This window comes from Pongo pygmaeus, chromosome 16 (genome assembly GCF_028885625.2).
Source record: "Pongo pygmaeus isolate AG05252 chromosome 16, NHGRI_mPonPyg2-v2.0_pri, whole genome shotgun sequence".
Taxonomy (NCBI): Eukaryota; Metazoa; Chordata; class Mammalia; order Primates; family Hominidae; genus Pongo; species Pongo pygmaeus.
In genome coordinates, this window is record NC_072389.2 from 82,689,010 (window position 1) to 82,701,593 (window position 12,584).

General features: G+C 48.3%; 1 pseudogene; it reads right to left on the bottom strand.

The window, feature by feature from the left end:
* Window positions 1-6,992: 6,992 nt before the first annotated feature.
* On the bottom strand, window positions 6,993-8,455 carry LOC129014332 (keratin, type II cytoskeletal 8-like; annotated as a pseudogene).
* Between the last annotated feature and the right edge of the window lie 4,129 nt (window positions 8,456-12,584).

Consider the following 12,584-nt stretch of genomic DNA (forward strand, 5'->3'; position numbering starts at 1 on the left):
AAACAATCTAAACAGAATAAAATAATTTTTTGATGACATATAAAACACAATTAGAAATTTGAACACTGGCTGGATATTTGATTATATTAAAATTATTGTTAATTGTATTTAAGTGTGATATTGTGGCTATTATTATTTTCAAGAGGTTTAAAGGGAGAAGAAACATAAATACTTCTCAAAACTCTCTTCAAAATCATCTTCCTTCACCAGTTTCCTCTCTGCTTAGAATAAGCTTGTTATTTCAAACTCAGGGCCAATGCAATGTGAAGATGAAAAATAATTTGGGGAGCAAAATATATCGTGGATATACATATGTAAAAATATAGCATGTATACTTACATTCCCAGTTAAGTATAGTATTCCTAAGTAAATTTATAGAATTTTCAAGCACATTTAAAAAATAGTACTGAATTATTGAAAATACCACCAAAATTCCTTCCAAATATGTGACTATGCAAAAGTTCCAGATTAAAAAGTCCTTAACATAAGAGAGGTGTTATGTAATCATCTTTGCGTATGAAGTTAACGTCCAGATTTTGGACAAAAACATGTTCACCTCATATCCTAAAAATAAGTATTTTAAGTCTTTTCCATACAGGTGCCAGAGAGTCATGTGTTCATTTTATTAACACCAGAGGCAATAACACAGTGCTAAAAATAAGCACGTGTCTATGCATGTATTTTTAACTACAGGAATGGCATTATGTTATAAAAATCTCACCTGGTTTCCTACTTTTCTCATTAAACACTTTGATTTTAAGATATATCCATTATATCCATAATGTGTGTACTTGCAGTGCATCAACCCCACTTTCCTTATCTACTCCCAGGCCAGGGGACTCTCCGGCTGCCCCTCGCTCCCTCATCATAGGCACAGGAACAGAATTTCTGAGTCATAAGACTGATACAGATGTTTCAGTCTGGAAAACTGCAAGCACGGCAGATGCCAAAACCCCTTTCCTGTGCCTGAAAGAGAACTTCTGGAGGTATGAAGAGCAATAATGCCTCCCATCCTCCCTGCGGCTCCAGAATTAACTCTCGAAACAACAGGATTTGGGGTAGGAAGGTTACAGCTAAGGAGCCGCCAGTCCCCACCCATCTGCTCTGGGAGAAGTTATCTCGAGGTCCAGTTAAGCGGTTCAGCAACTCCGAAGGACTCGCTGGAAAGTCCTGCACACCAAGCTTGCCCCTTCTGCATAGCTCGGGATAGGGAGCAGCCACCTCTTGTCTCAAGACTGAGGAGGCCTGGGGCAGGGCGGGGCAGGCGGAAGACTTGAGCAGGGACACCCTGGGATGAGGTGGTGCCTCCTTGATCGCTGCACCTGCCCCTGCACCTGGGGTGGGTCTGAGGGGAACAGCATCACTAACTGCTGGACCGAAGCCACCATAGGAAGCTCAGGCTTCTTGGGCTAAATAAAATTCAGAAATGTCCAGGCTGGCTGTGACACCAGGCTCTTCAAGCCCTGACATAGGGGGTCTAGGGGGCTCTTGCTGACTTCTGCTGCCCCACCTTCCTGGCCTCTAGGAGGCGCTGTTCCTCCAGCATCCAAGAATCAGCCTGAACCAAGGGCAGCTGCCAGGCTCAGAGCCCGGTGAGGGTGGTAAAGACCATTGAGATAAAGGCTTGGGGAAGAACGACGGAAATTGTTCCCGGCAGCACCGAAACTTGGAAAACTCTTTTGGGGCAGAGCTTGGGTGTCTCCTGCCTTGATCTCAGTGCCATCTTTCTCCCCTGGCTCCAGAAGTTCCTCCTATTCTTCCAGATTTTCCAAATGCAGACCAAGAGGGATTGAGCTCTCCCCTACCCTGCCTGGCCCAGAAGTTTCATTTGCTACCTCCTTCTAGCAGGGGAGCAGGGGCCTTCCTTGGTGGCCCCCAGGATGGCCCTATCTCAGAAAGACACAACCACCACTTCTGTGTATAATAGACACCACCACACAGTAAGTAGTGGGAGGATGGGGTGGGGAAGGACTTTTATTTGTCCTTTAGGCCCTTAACCCATGGCATGACTCTGACGGTTAAGGACAGCCTGGGACAAGTCCAGTGAGATTAGGGTAGGAGAGTGGGGAGGTGAGTAGGACCCCATGGGGGTGCGAGTGCCTCTGAGGCAACCTAGAGTGGAGGTGGAGGGGGTGGCAGACCCTTAGGAAATAAGCATGACCCCCTGGCTGGGTAAGGGCACCCACTATGAGGATAACAGTCACTCATTCATCCCACAACCATTTTTGATATCTGTATATGTCAGGTACCATGCTAGTTGCAGGATATAATTGTGAACAAGTGATGTGTGGGTCTTAGTGTCGAAGAGCTGACATTGGAGGATATCAGAGACAAACAACAAGTAAGCAAATACAGCATGGTTAATTGCAGTAAGAACGAGGAGGACAGACACAGGCCCACATGGAGGGCCGAGTGGCTCCTGGCAACAGGGCCATATGTAGCTCGGCTTGGGGTTCAGGGTCCTAACTCCAGCTCTGGCAGGCTGGAGGAAGAGTCCCTCATCCAGATGAAGTGGCACTTATGGGTCTGAAAGATATAAGCCCGGGTCTAGTGCTGAGTGGTCCTGTATGCCAGGGGCCATGCCAGGCACTTCACCGTGTTAATGTGCTTCATCCAGAGAGGAAGCCGACCACCAGCAAGGCTTGTGAGACTGGCTGCTGGCTGCCTTCTTATTCTCCTCTTAGGTCAGGACTGACCCCCTGATGGGGTGAGGCTGAGGCTGGCCAGCAGGGAGGCCAAGCTGTTGGATCAGAGGAAGGCGATGTCAGACACCAGCCCCTGACACCCACCAGCTCTTCCCTTCCCATTGTCCCTGGCTGGCCCTGGCCCAGCCTCTCCAGCATCCTCATCTGCCTCCCTGCCTCCAGCTCACCCTGCCCACGTATCCACCAGGGGCTGCCGCTGTTTCTCTGATTAGTTACTGTGTTGCTGCCAAATTAATGCTTCTAAACCATATTCTATAACAGCAGCCTTCATCTGCAGAGGATCTTTGAAAATACTTGGCTTGGCATTTAAAGTGGTTCAAAAATGTGGCCTTACTGAATTTTTACTGCTTTATTTATCTTTTCAGAGGTGCATCCTGCACGTATGTCAAACTGTGGGTGCTCATCCCTCTGCCACACCTCTGCTCAGTTGTCTTTCCCTCCTTCAACCCCTCTCCCCGCCACCCTCCTGCATCCCTCTGGGTAATGAAACAGCCCCTCATTCAGTCAGCCAGCCTTGCATTCAGCAGGCTCTGCAGGCTCCCACTCTGTGCCCGCCATTCCTGGGCAGCACTCGGACCCCCCCTGCTCTGACACCTCATCCACTTGTTTTGGGATCTTATTAATCTTCATTTATTAACTCCTGCATGAGACCTTATCCTTCTGCTCCTCTGAACTGTAACCCTTCAAGGGCAGAGGCTGCATCTTGCCCATTCCATGACGTCATGTTTCCCTGCCTGTGGCAGGGGTCAATAAATGTGCTACATGACCTGGATAAACATGGGCTCTGGAAGGAAAGCACTAAATACTGGCCTGGGGGCTGGAACTCAGTCTCAGCTCTGCCACTTAACTGCTGGGTGGTCTCTGGAACATTACTGTCTTTTTCTGGGCCCCAGGATCCCCAGCTATAACATGCGGCTGCCATCCGTGTCCTGGTTACCTCACTAGGCTAAGGTGGGAAACTGTGCAGGTGCGGGCTGTTATTATAAGGGTTTTCCCTGAGGGTGGGGTGTGTACAGGGGCAGGGGGAGATGTTGTGTTTCTTGGTGCCTCTTGGCCATAAGACCTGAGCAAAGCCAGCATGAAGCCCCTCCACAACCCTCAGATGCCAACCCAGGGGGTTAAGGCGGGGGGGATGTGAGGCAATGGCCAGGAACCCCATGCACACTTGTTTAGGTGAGTTGCGGATGAGGTGCTCTTATGCTCCCGGGGCTTTCTGCCAGCACTGAGGAGAAACAGGAGCTCTTCTCCAGCCAGGTGAACATGGCCTTGCTTGGCAAGCTTGCAGTCCTACATTCTGGTAGGTTACAGGCTGCTTCCAGTAACACAGGGAGGCTGGGGAGGGATGAGTTGGGACATTTTATTATTGTGGACTATCTGAGTGGAAATGGATAGCTGAGCCCTCTGAGGATCCACAGCCTCATTACCCAGAGGGGAAACCAAGGCTCACACAGGAGAAGGGGCTTGTCCAAGGTCACTTTTGCAGTCTTGTCTCTAAGACAAGAATATGGATTTTGGAGACAGGGAGATTTGAATTCTGCCACTTACTAACCATAAGAGCTTGAGCAAATTTCAACCCCTGAGGCTTAGTTTCTGCAAATGTTAATGAGGAATCACAATTCTGATATTTTATTGCTACGAGGGTTAGAGGAAATGATAGATGAAGAGCCTGCTCCTGAGTGGCTTTCAGGCCTCCAGCCCCATGTCCCTAGGCATAGGATGATGGGGGAACTGCTGAGAAGGGCCTTCTTGTTTCCCAGGCAACAAAACTGCCAAAGGCTTTAGGAGAGAATCCTAGTGGGGTGTGGGTTGGGGGAACTCTGATTTCAAGGAAGTGAGTGGCTTGGGATCTGGCCCAGCCTTCCCATCCTTTCCTTTCATTCATCTGCTCATTCATTCCACAGATGTGGACTGAGCATCCACTCAGGGCCAGATTCTGTCCTGGATGCTGCTCTATCAAAGAGAACTAAGACCCAACTGCTCCCCACCCTAAATGCTCACAGTCCAGTGGAGAGAGAGAGAGAGAGAGACAAGGCAAAGAGACACTGTCAGAGTGAAATTGCTGTTAGAGGTGTGTGCAGGACACACGGGGAACCCTGAGGAAGTGGAGCTGCTGAAGAGTCACGCTTCCTTTTTTTTTTTTTTAACTGCAGAACACTTTTTTATGGTTGATACCTACCTTTCTGTATAATTTTATAACCTGCTATTTCTTCCTAAATTTTTTTTAGAAACGAGGTCTCACTATGTTGCCCAGGCTGGAGTGCAGTGGCTATTCACAGGTGCAGTCCCACCAATCAGCATGGGAGTTCTGACCTGCTCCGTTTTGGATCTGGGCTGGTTCACCCCTCCTTGGGCAACCTGGTGGTCCCCCCTCCTGGGAGGTCATCTTATTGATGTCAAACTTAGTGCAGACATCCAATCAGCACAGCACACTACAGCCCAGAACTCCTGAACTCAAGCGATCCTCCTGCCTCAGCCTCCTGAGTAGCTAGGACTACAGGCATGTGCCACCACATCCAGCTATTATTATTTTTAATCAACATGTAGTAATTGTACATATTTATGGGATACAGTGTGCTATTTCAATACATGTATATGATCCGTAATGATCAAATCAGGGTAATCACCTCAAACATTTATCATTTCTATTTTTTTTTTTTTTTTTTTTTTGTGACGGAGTCTGGTTCTGTCGCCCAGGCTGGAGTGCAGTGGCGCGATCTCAGCTCACTGTAACGTCCACCTCCAGGGCTCAAGTGATTCTCCTGCCTCAGCCTCCCAACTGGCTGGAATTACAGACACTCACCACCATCCCCAGCTAATTTTTGTATTTTTAGTAGAGACAGGGTTTCACCATGTTGGCAAGGCTTGTCTTGAACTCTTGAACTCTGTTATCTGCCCGCCTTGGCCTCCCAAAGTGCTGGGATTACAGGCATGAGCCACCACATCCAGCTCATTTATCATTTATTTGTGTTGGGAACATTTAAAATCCACTCTTCTAGCAATTTTTAAATATACAACAAATTGTTAATTATAGTCATCCTAGGGTGTTATAGAACACAAGAGCTTATTCCTCATATCTAGTTGTGATTTTGTGTCCTTTAACCTCTCACTATCCCCCACCCTTCCCAGGCTTTAGTAACTGCTATTCTACTTTCTACTTCTATGCACTCAACTTTTTTAGCTCCCACATATGGGTGAGAACATGTGGTATTTTTCTTCCTGTCCTTGGCTTATTTCACTTAACATAATGTCCTCCATGCTCATCTGTATTGCTGTGAATGTCAAGATTTCATTTTTTTTCTGGCTGAATAGTATTCCACTGTGTATGTATACCAGCTTTTCTTTATCCATTCATCCACTGATAGACACTTAGATTGATTCCATATCTTTGCTATTGTGAATAGTGCTGCAATAAACTTGGGAGTGCAGATATCTCTTCAATATACTGATTTCATTTCCTTTGGATGTATATGCTGTATTGGGACTGTGGGATCATATGTTAGTTCTATTTTTAGATTTTTGAGGAAACTTTATACTGGTTTTCATAATGGCTGTACTAATTTACATTTCCATGAATAGCATATAAGACTTCTTTCTCCACATACTCAGCATTTGTTATTTTTTGTCATTTTTATGGTAGTCATTCTAACTGGGATGGGATGATACCTCGTCACCGTTTTGATTTGCATTTTCCTGATGATTAGTGATGTCACACATTTTTTCATATACGTATTGGCCATTTGTATGTCTTTGAGAGATGTCTATTTAGCTCATTTGCCCATTTTGAAATGAGATTTTTTTTTTGCTGTTGAGTTATTTGAGTTCCTTGTGTATTCTTGATATTAGTCTTTTGTCAGATGGATAGTTTGCAAATATTTTCTCCCATTCTGCAGGCTGTCTCTTCACTCTGTTGATTGTTTCCTTTGCTGTACAGAAGCTTTTCAGTTTGATCTAATTCCATTTGTCTATTTTTTGCTTTTGTTGCCTGTGCGTTTGAGGTCTCCATTAAATCTTTGCCCAGACAAATCCAATGTCCTGAAGTGTTTCCTCTATGTTTTTTTCTAGTAGTTTTAGTTTTTTCTTTTCTTTCTTTCTTTCTTTTTTTTAATTTTGGCATAGCTAGCTGAGGTTTTCTTTTAGAAAAAAAAAATCTAATTGGTTTGTAGTTGGAGACATGGCCAAGTGGGGCACCCTAGGCAGTAAACTCCCCCCGCGGGTGGGCTTCGGCCTCCCCCACAGGCTCTGGGGCAGCCGCAGGAGGGATAGGCTGGGAGGGGCTGCCATGGCCGTTCACTTGGGCAGGACGTCTGAGGACTCGGACACCAGCTTCCCATCGCGGGTCTCCATCTTCTTCACAACCATGGCGCTGGTGGAGCTGGTGCGGCTGAAGGAGCTGGAGCCCTCAGCCAGAGCCAAAGCTCGAGCCCAGGCCGTAAGCTGAGGCTGGGGCTTGTGACGCCCCCATAGCCCGAGCTCAGCACATCGGCATAGCCACTGGTAGTCTTCGTATGGATACTCATGTTCTGCATCCCAGACGCCAGCCGGCTCTCCTCGCCCTCCAGCAGCTTCCTGCAGGTAGGATCTCCATGTCCAGGACCAGCTTGACGTTCATCAGCTCCTGGTACTCAGGCAGCTGCCGCACCATGACCTGCTTGGCCTGCGGCAGGGCGGTCTCCAGCTCGGACAACTTGGCATTGGCGTCCTTAACGGCCAGCTCCCCGCGCTGCTTGGCATCTGCGATGGCGGCCTCCAGGGAAGCCCTCTGGCCTTTGAGGCTCTCAATCTCAGCCTGGAGCCAGCTGATGTTCCAGTTCATTTCCGAGATCTGTCTTTGTGCGCAGCAGGTCATCCCCGTGCTTCCCAGCCAGCGTCTGCAGCTCCTCATGCTTGATCTGGTTCATGCTCTCAGCCTCAGCCCGGCTGCTGTTGGCGATCTCCTCATACTGCGCCTTGACCTCAGCGATGATGCTGTCCGTGTCCAGGGAGCGGCTGTTATCCACGGACAGCACCACCGACGTGTGGGAGATCTGGGAGGGCAGCTCCCGGATCTCCTCTTCATACAGCTGCCTGAGGAAGTTGATCTCATTAGTCAGCGCTTCCAGGCCAGACTCCAGCTCTACCTTGTTTATGTAAGCTTCTTCCACATCCTTCTTGAGGAGGACAAATTCATTCTCCATCTCTGCACGCTTATTGATCTCATCCTCGTACTTGTTCTTGAAGTCCTCCACCAGCCCCTGCATGTTGCCAAGCCCCGCCTCCGGCTTCAGCTTGTTGTGACCCAGAGTCTCCAGCTGCTGCCAAAGGCTGTTGATGTAGCTCTCGAACTAGTGGTCCACGTTGCTCCCAGCTGTCTTCTGCTGCTGCAGGAGGCTCCACTTGGTCTCCAGCATCTTGTTCTGCTGCTCCAGGAACTGTACCTTGTCGATGAAGGAGGCAAACTTGTTGTTGAGGCTCTTGATCTGCTCCTTCTCCTGGGTGTGCACGGCCTGGATGTTGGGGTCCACCTCCAGGTTAAGGGGGCTCAGCAGGCTCTGGTTGACCATGACAGCTGTGATGCCTCCCATACTGCTGGCCCCGCCATAGCCTCCACCCAGGCCACCCTGGAAGCTGCTGCCCACTCAGGAGAAACTCGAGGAGCTGATGTGGGCACCAGGCCCACTCGTGTAGGAGCAGCTGCTGAAGGCCTGGGGGCCAGAGGTGGACACCTTATAGGACTTCTAGGTCATCCTGATGGACATGGTGGAGGCAGGAGTGGAGGCAGGCGGGCTGAACCAGGTGGACATTCAAGAAGGAGCAGAGAAGCTGCTTCTAGGTCCCTTCTAGTAGTTTTCTACTTTGGGGTCTTACATTTAAGTTTTTCATCAATTTGGATTTAATTTTTTTAATGATGAGAGATAAGGATCTAGTTTCATTTTTCTGCATATAGATATCCAGTTTTCCCCATACCCATTTATTAAAGAGACTGTCCTTTCCCCCAAAGGACATTATTGGCAGCTTTGTTGAAAATCAGTTGACTATAAATACATGGATTTATTTCTGGGTTGTCTATTCTGTTCCATTGGTCTATGTGTCTGTTTTTATGCCAGTACCATGCTGTTTTGGTTACTATAGATTTTTTTAGTGAATTTTGAAGTCAGGTAAAGCTGGAGGTGTGATGACTCCAGCTTTATCCTTTTTGCTTAAGATTTATTTGGCTGGCCGCACACCCTGGCTCATGCCTGTAACCCCAGCACTTTGGGAGGCCGAGGTGGGCAGATCACGAGGTCAGGAGATCAAGACCATCCTGGCTATCACGGTGATACCCCATTTCTACTAAAAATACAAAAAATTAGCCGGGTGTGGTGGCAGGTGCCTGTAGTCCCAGCTACTTGGGAGGCTGAGGCAGGAGAATGGCGTGAACATGGGAAGTGGAGCTTGCAGGGAGCTGAGATTATGCCACTGCACTCCAGCCTGGGCGACAGAGCGAGACTCCGTCTCAAAAAAAAAAAAAAAAAAAAAAAAAAGATTTATTTGGCTATTCAGTCTTTGTTAACCTGCTTTTTTTGTAGTTGTTATAGATAGGGTCTCTGTAGCCTCCACCCCCGCCCCCCGCTGCCCCCGCCAAACCCCTGCCCCGGGATTAAGTGATCCACCCACCTCAACTTCCCAAGTAGCTGGGTCTACAGACACGTCACGACACCTGGCTAATTTTTGTATTTTTTGTAGAGAATGGGTCTTCCATGTTGCCCAGGCTGATCTTGAACTCCTGGGCTCAAGCAATAAACCTGCCTCAGCCCCCTAAATTGCTGGGATTTCAGGTGTGAGCCATCACTCCCAGCCTAACCTGCTATTTTTATTTGGTATTATGTAATAAACATTTGCCCTATAATATTATAAAACTCTTGGTAAACATTTTCAATGTCTGTGATGTATTTTCTGTAAAGCAATGCCATAGTTTTTAGGTTTTTGCTTTTTTTTTTGGTTGGGGGGTGGGTCTCATTCTATCGCCCAGGCTAGAATGCAATGGTGTGATCATGGCTCACTGCAGCCTTGATCTTCTGGGCTCAAGTGATCCTCCCACCTCAATCTCCCAAGTAGCTGGAATCATAGGTATGCAACATCACATCCAGCTAATTTTTTGATTTTTTTTTTTTTTTTTTTTTTTTGAGACAAGCTCTTGCTACATTGGCCAGGCTGGTCTCAAACTCCTGGGCTCAAGTGATCTGCCCGCATCAGCCTCTGAAAGTGCTGGGATTACAGGTGTAAGAAGTAGGCTTGGACATTTAGTTTCGTTTTCAGGTTTTTTCTTTGACAAATAATACTGTTACAAATATCTTTGTACAGAATTATTTCCCATGATTCTTATTTCCTTGGGGTAGATTTTTAGTCTTGGAAATTCTGGACACAATGTGTGAACATTTTAAAATCTCTTAATAATCCCTCGATACTTATGGCCTGAGTGACTTTCTGAGATGGCTTTCCGGTGTGTCCAGTCACAGTTATGGCCTCGTCCTTGCATCTGTGTGAAGATGTGGGAATTACAGAAGAAGAGAAGGTGGGCATGGAATGTTTTCAATCACACGGCTCTGGGATTCTTACTAATCACAGAGCTGTGGCCACGTGGCCTCAACCTCCTGAGACTCATTTCCTCGTCCGTGTGATGGAAGTGATAATACTACCCTCAAGCAGTTTTGTGAGGACCAAGGCCCTTGAATGCACGGCACACAGCTCAGGGTATGGCACACAGAAGAGCACAGCAATTGTTTATCGCGATAGCATGGCATCTCCTTGGTTGGGACTGGTGTAAATGTTTGGCCTCTGGAAGCTGAAGCTGCAGAGTGAGACCCACCAACCCAGGCATGTGTGTCCCTACATTGACCCAGCCAGGGCCCCCAGGATCCCTTCAGACAGATGGGCAGAAAGCAAAAACCAACACCAAGGTCTGAGACCAGAGAAGGTGAGCAAAGGGCTCTGAGGGCAAAACAGAGTGGGGAAGTGATCGTCAGGCTGCCTGGGAGAGGAAAAAAAGGGGACTGGGAAGGAGTGGGAGGGAGAGAGCTTGGTTGGGGAGAGGAGGAGTGGACAGGAAAGGTCGAGACCAGAAGATGAGGTCCAAAGGGAAGGGTTGGTTCAGTACCAGGACATAAGGTGAATCCAGCTACTAGGTGGCCAGAGGAATGGGCAGGAATGGGTCCCAGGAAGTTCTGACACCCAATGCCTAGTTCTATGACTAGCTCATTGTGTGACCCTGAACAAGAACCTCACCCTTACTGCACTCTGGTTTACCCATTTGCAGAAGTTCCTGGGTGTCCTTCGATCTTGGACAACCTCTGGCCTGGCAGTGTCCTGAAGAGATCGACGACCCTCCTTCTGGACCTCCGCATAAGTTTAAAAACCTAGCAACATACATAGCTCCTCTGCAGGAGACAGGAGACAAGTGCTGGTGTAACCGAGTCTCTTGGAGCAATGGGAAGCCTTTTCGGGAGGATTATTGGAAGAAAATCCAGAGGGAGGGGGCTTGCTTAAAGAGAGTGACCACAGCCAGAGCACAGCAGGGTGTCGGGGGAGAGGTGGAGTGGGAGGGGAGGCAGCGGGGGATGGACAGAGGGAGCACGGGTGAGAGGAGTGCCGAGGTGGGAGGTGCCCAGTGGGGAGCCCCAAGGCAGGGCGAGGATTGTCTTGGGCTCCCTGCCATTCACACTGTCCCTTAATGAAGATCAGAAAATGTGGCCTGCTTTGGCTGATGAAGTCTCATGTTTATATCGCTTGGCTAGAAGAATAAGGTCTCGTTTTCAGACCTCACTCATTCCCTTGGCTGGATACCCTTGTGTTTCAGGTTGGGTTCTGCAGAAGCAGAAACACTGAGACAGAATTTGAGGCATATGATGTTTATTAGCAGTCAACAGCTAGGAAAGGAGCAGGGAAGCAGGCTTGGGCAGAGGGAAGTTGACCTGTGCTGCAGCTCAGCAAAGTCTCAGCTAAACCAGCAGTGTTCATCAAAGTTGTCCAGCGTCAGATCTAAGTGGATGGGCCTCTATACTCCTGCCACCATCAGTCACCAGATGTAGGCTACCCCAGCAACGGCATAACCTGAGATGAGGTGGCCCTCAGCAGTGGAGGCAGGCTCTGGAGGAACTGAAAGCTGAGACTGTCTGATGACCTCTCTCCCTGCAGCTGAGCAGCAGGTCCTTCCTTGAAGGGGGAATCTGGACTGCACATCTCCATGTCTATCACACTTTAAGCAGTGAACCACCCTCTCAACTGTACATGGCAGAGAGACAAACTTTAGAGAATACAAACCTATGCTTTGGACAGATGCTTTGATAAAGGTGGATAGAGAAAATAAGTCATTGTGTTTGTACTAAAGGAGTCCCAATTAGGAGAGTCAGATTCTCTGAGTCCATTGCTTCCTGATTTTCTGGCCTGGCAGTTTTGAAATATCTGGCTTGACATATCTCACCACTTCCCTTCCCTCCTGCTGTGCTAGCTCCTGGGCCTGGTAATATGCTTTCTGCTGGATGAAGGTGCCACGTCGTTCTGTTTAAAGCAAAGATCATTGTTTCCCTTCTTTTCCTATTTCTGTGGATTTGGCCATGAGGCCGTGAAGTCGGGAGTAAGGAGGTAGCCCGAAAGACATGGGACCTGAGTCCTCAAAAGGAGGATGCATCTGGCTTCAAGGCCTTTAGTGCCCTGCTAGTGCCCTTAGCTTGAAGTCCAATCCCTCAGCCTGGCATGAAGTACCTGATGAGCTGGGCTGCTTCCTCCCAGCCTGGCACAGAGTGGGGGCTCAGTGAGTAAGAATGAGGAAAAATACCAGGCACAGTTGCTCACACCCGTAATCCCAGGACTTTGGGAGGCCAAGGTAGGTGGGTCACCTGAGGTCGGGAGTTCTAGACCAGCCTG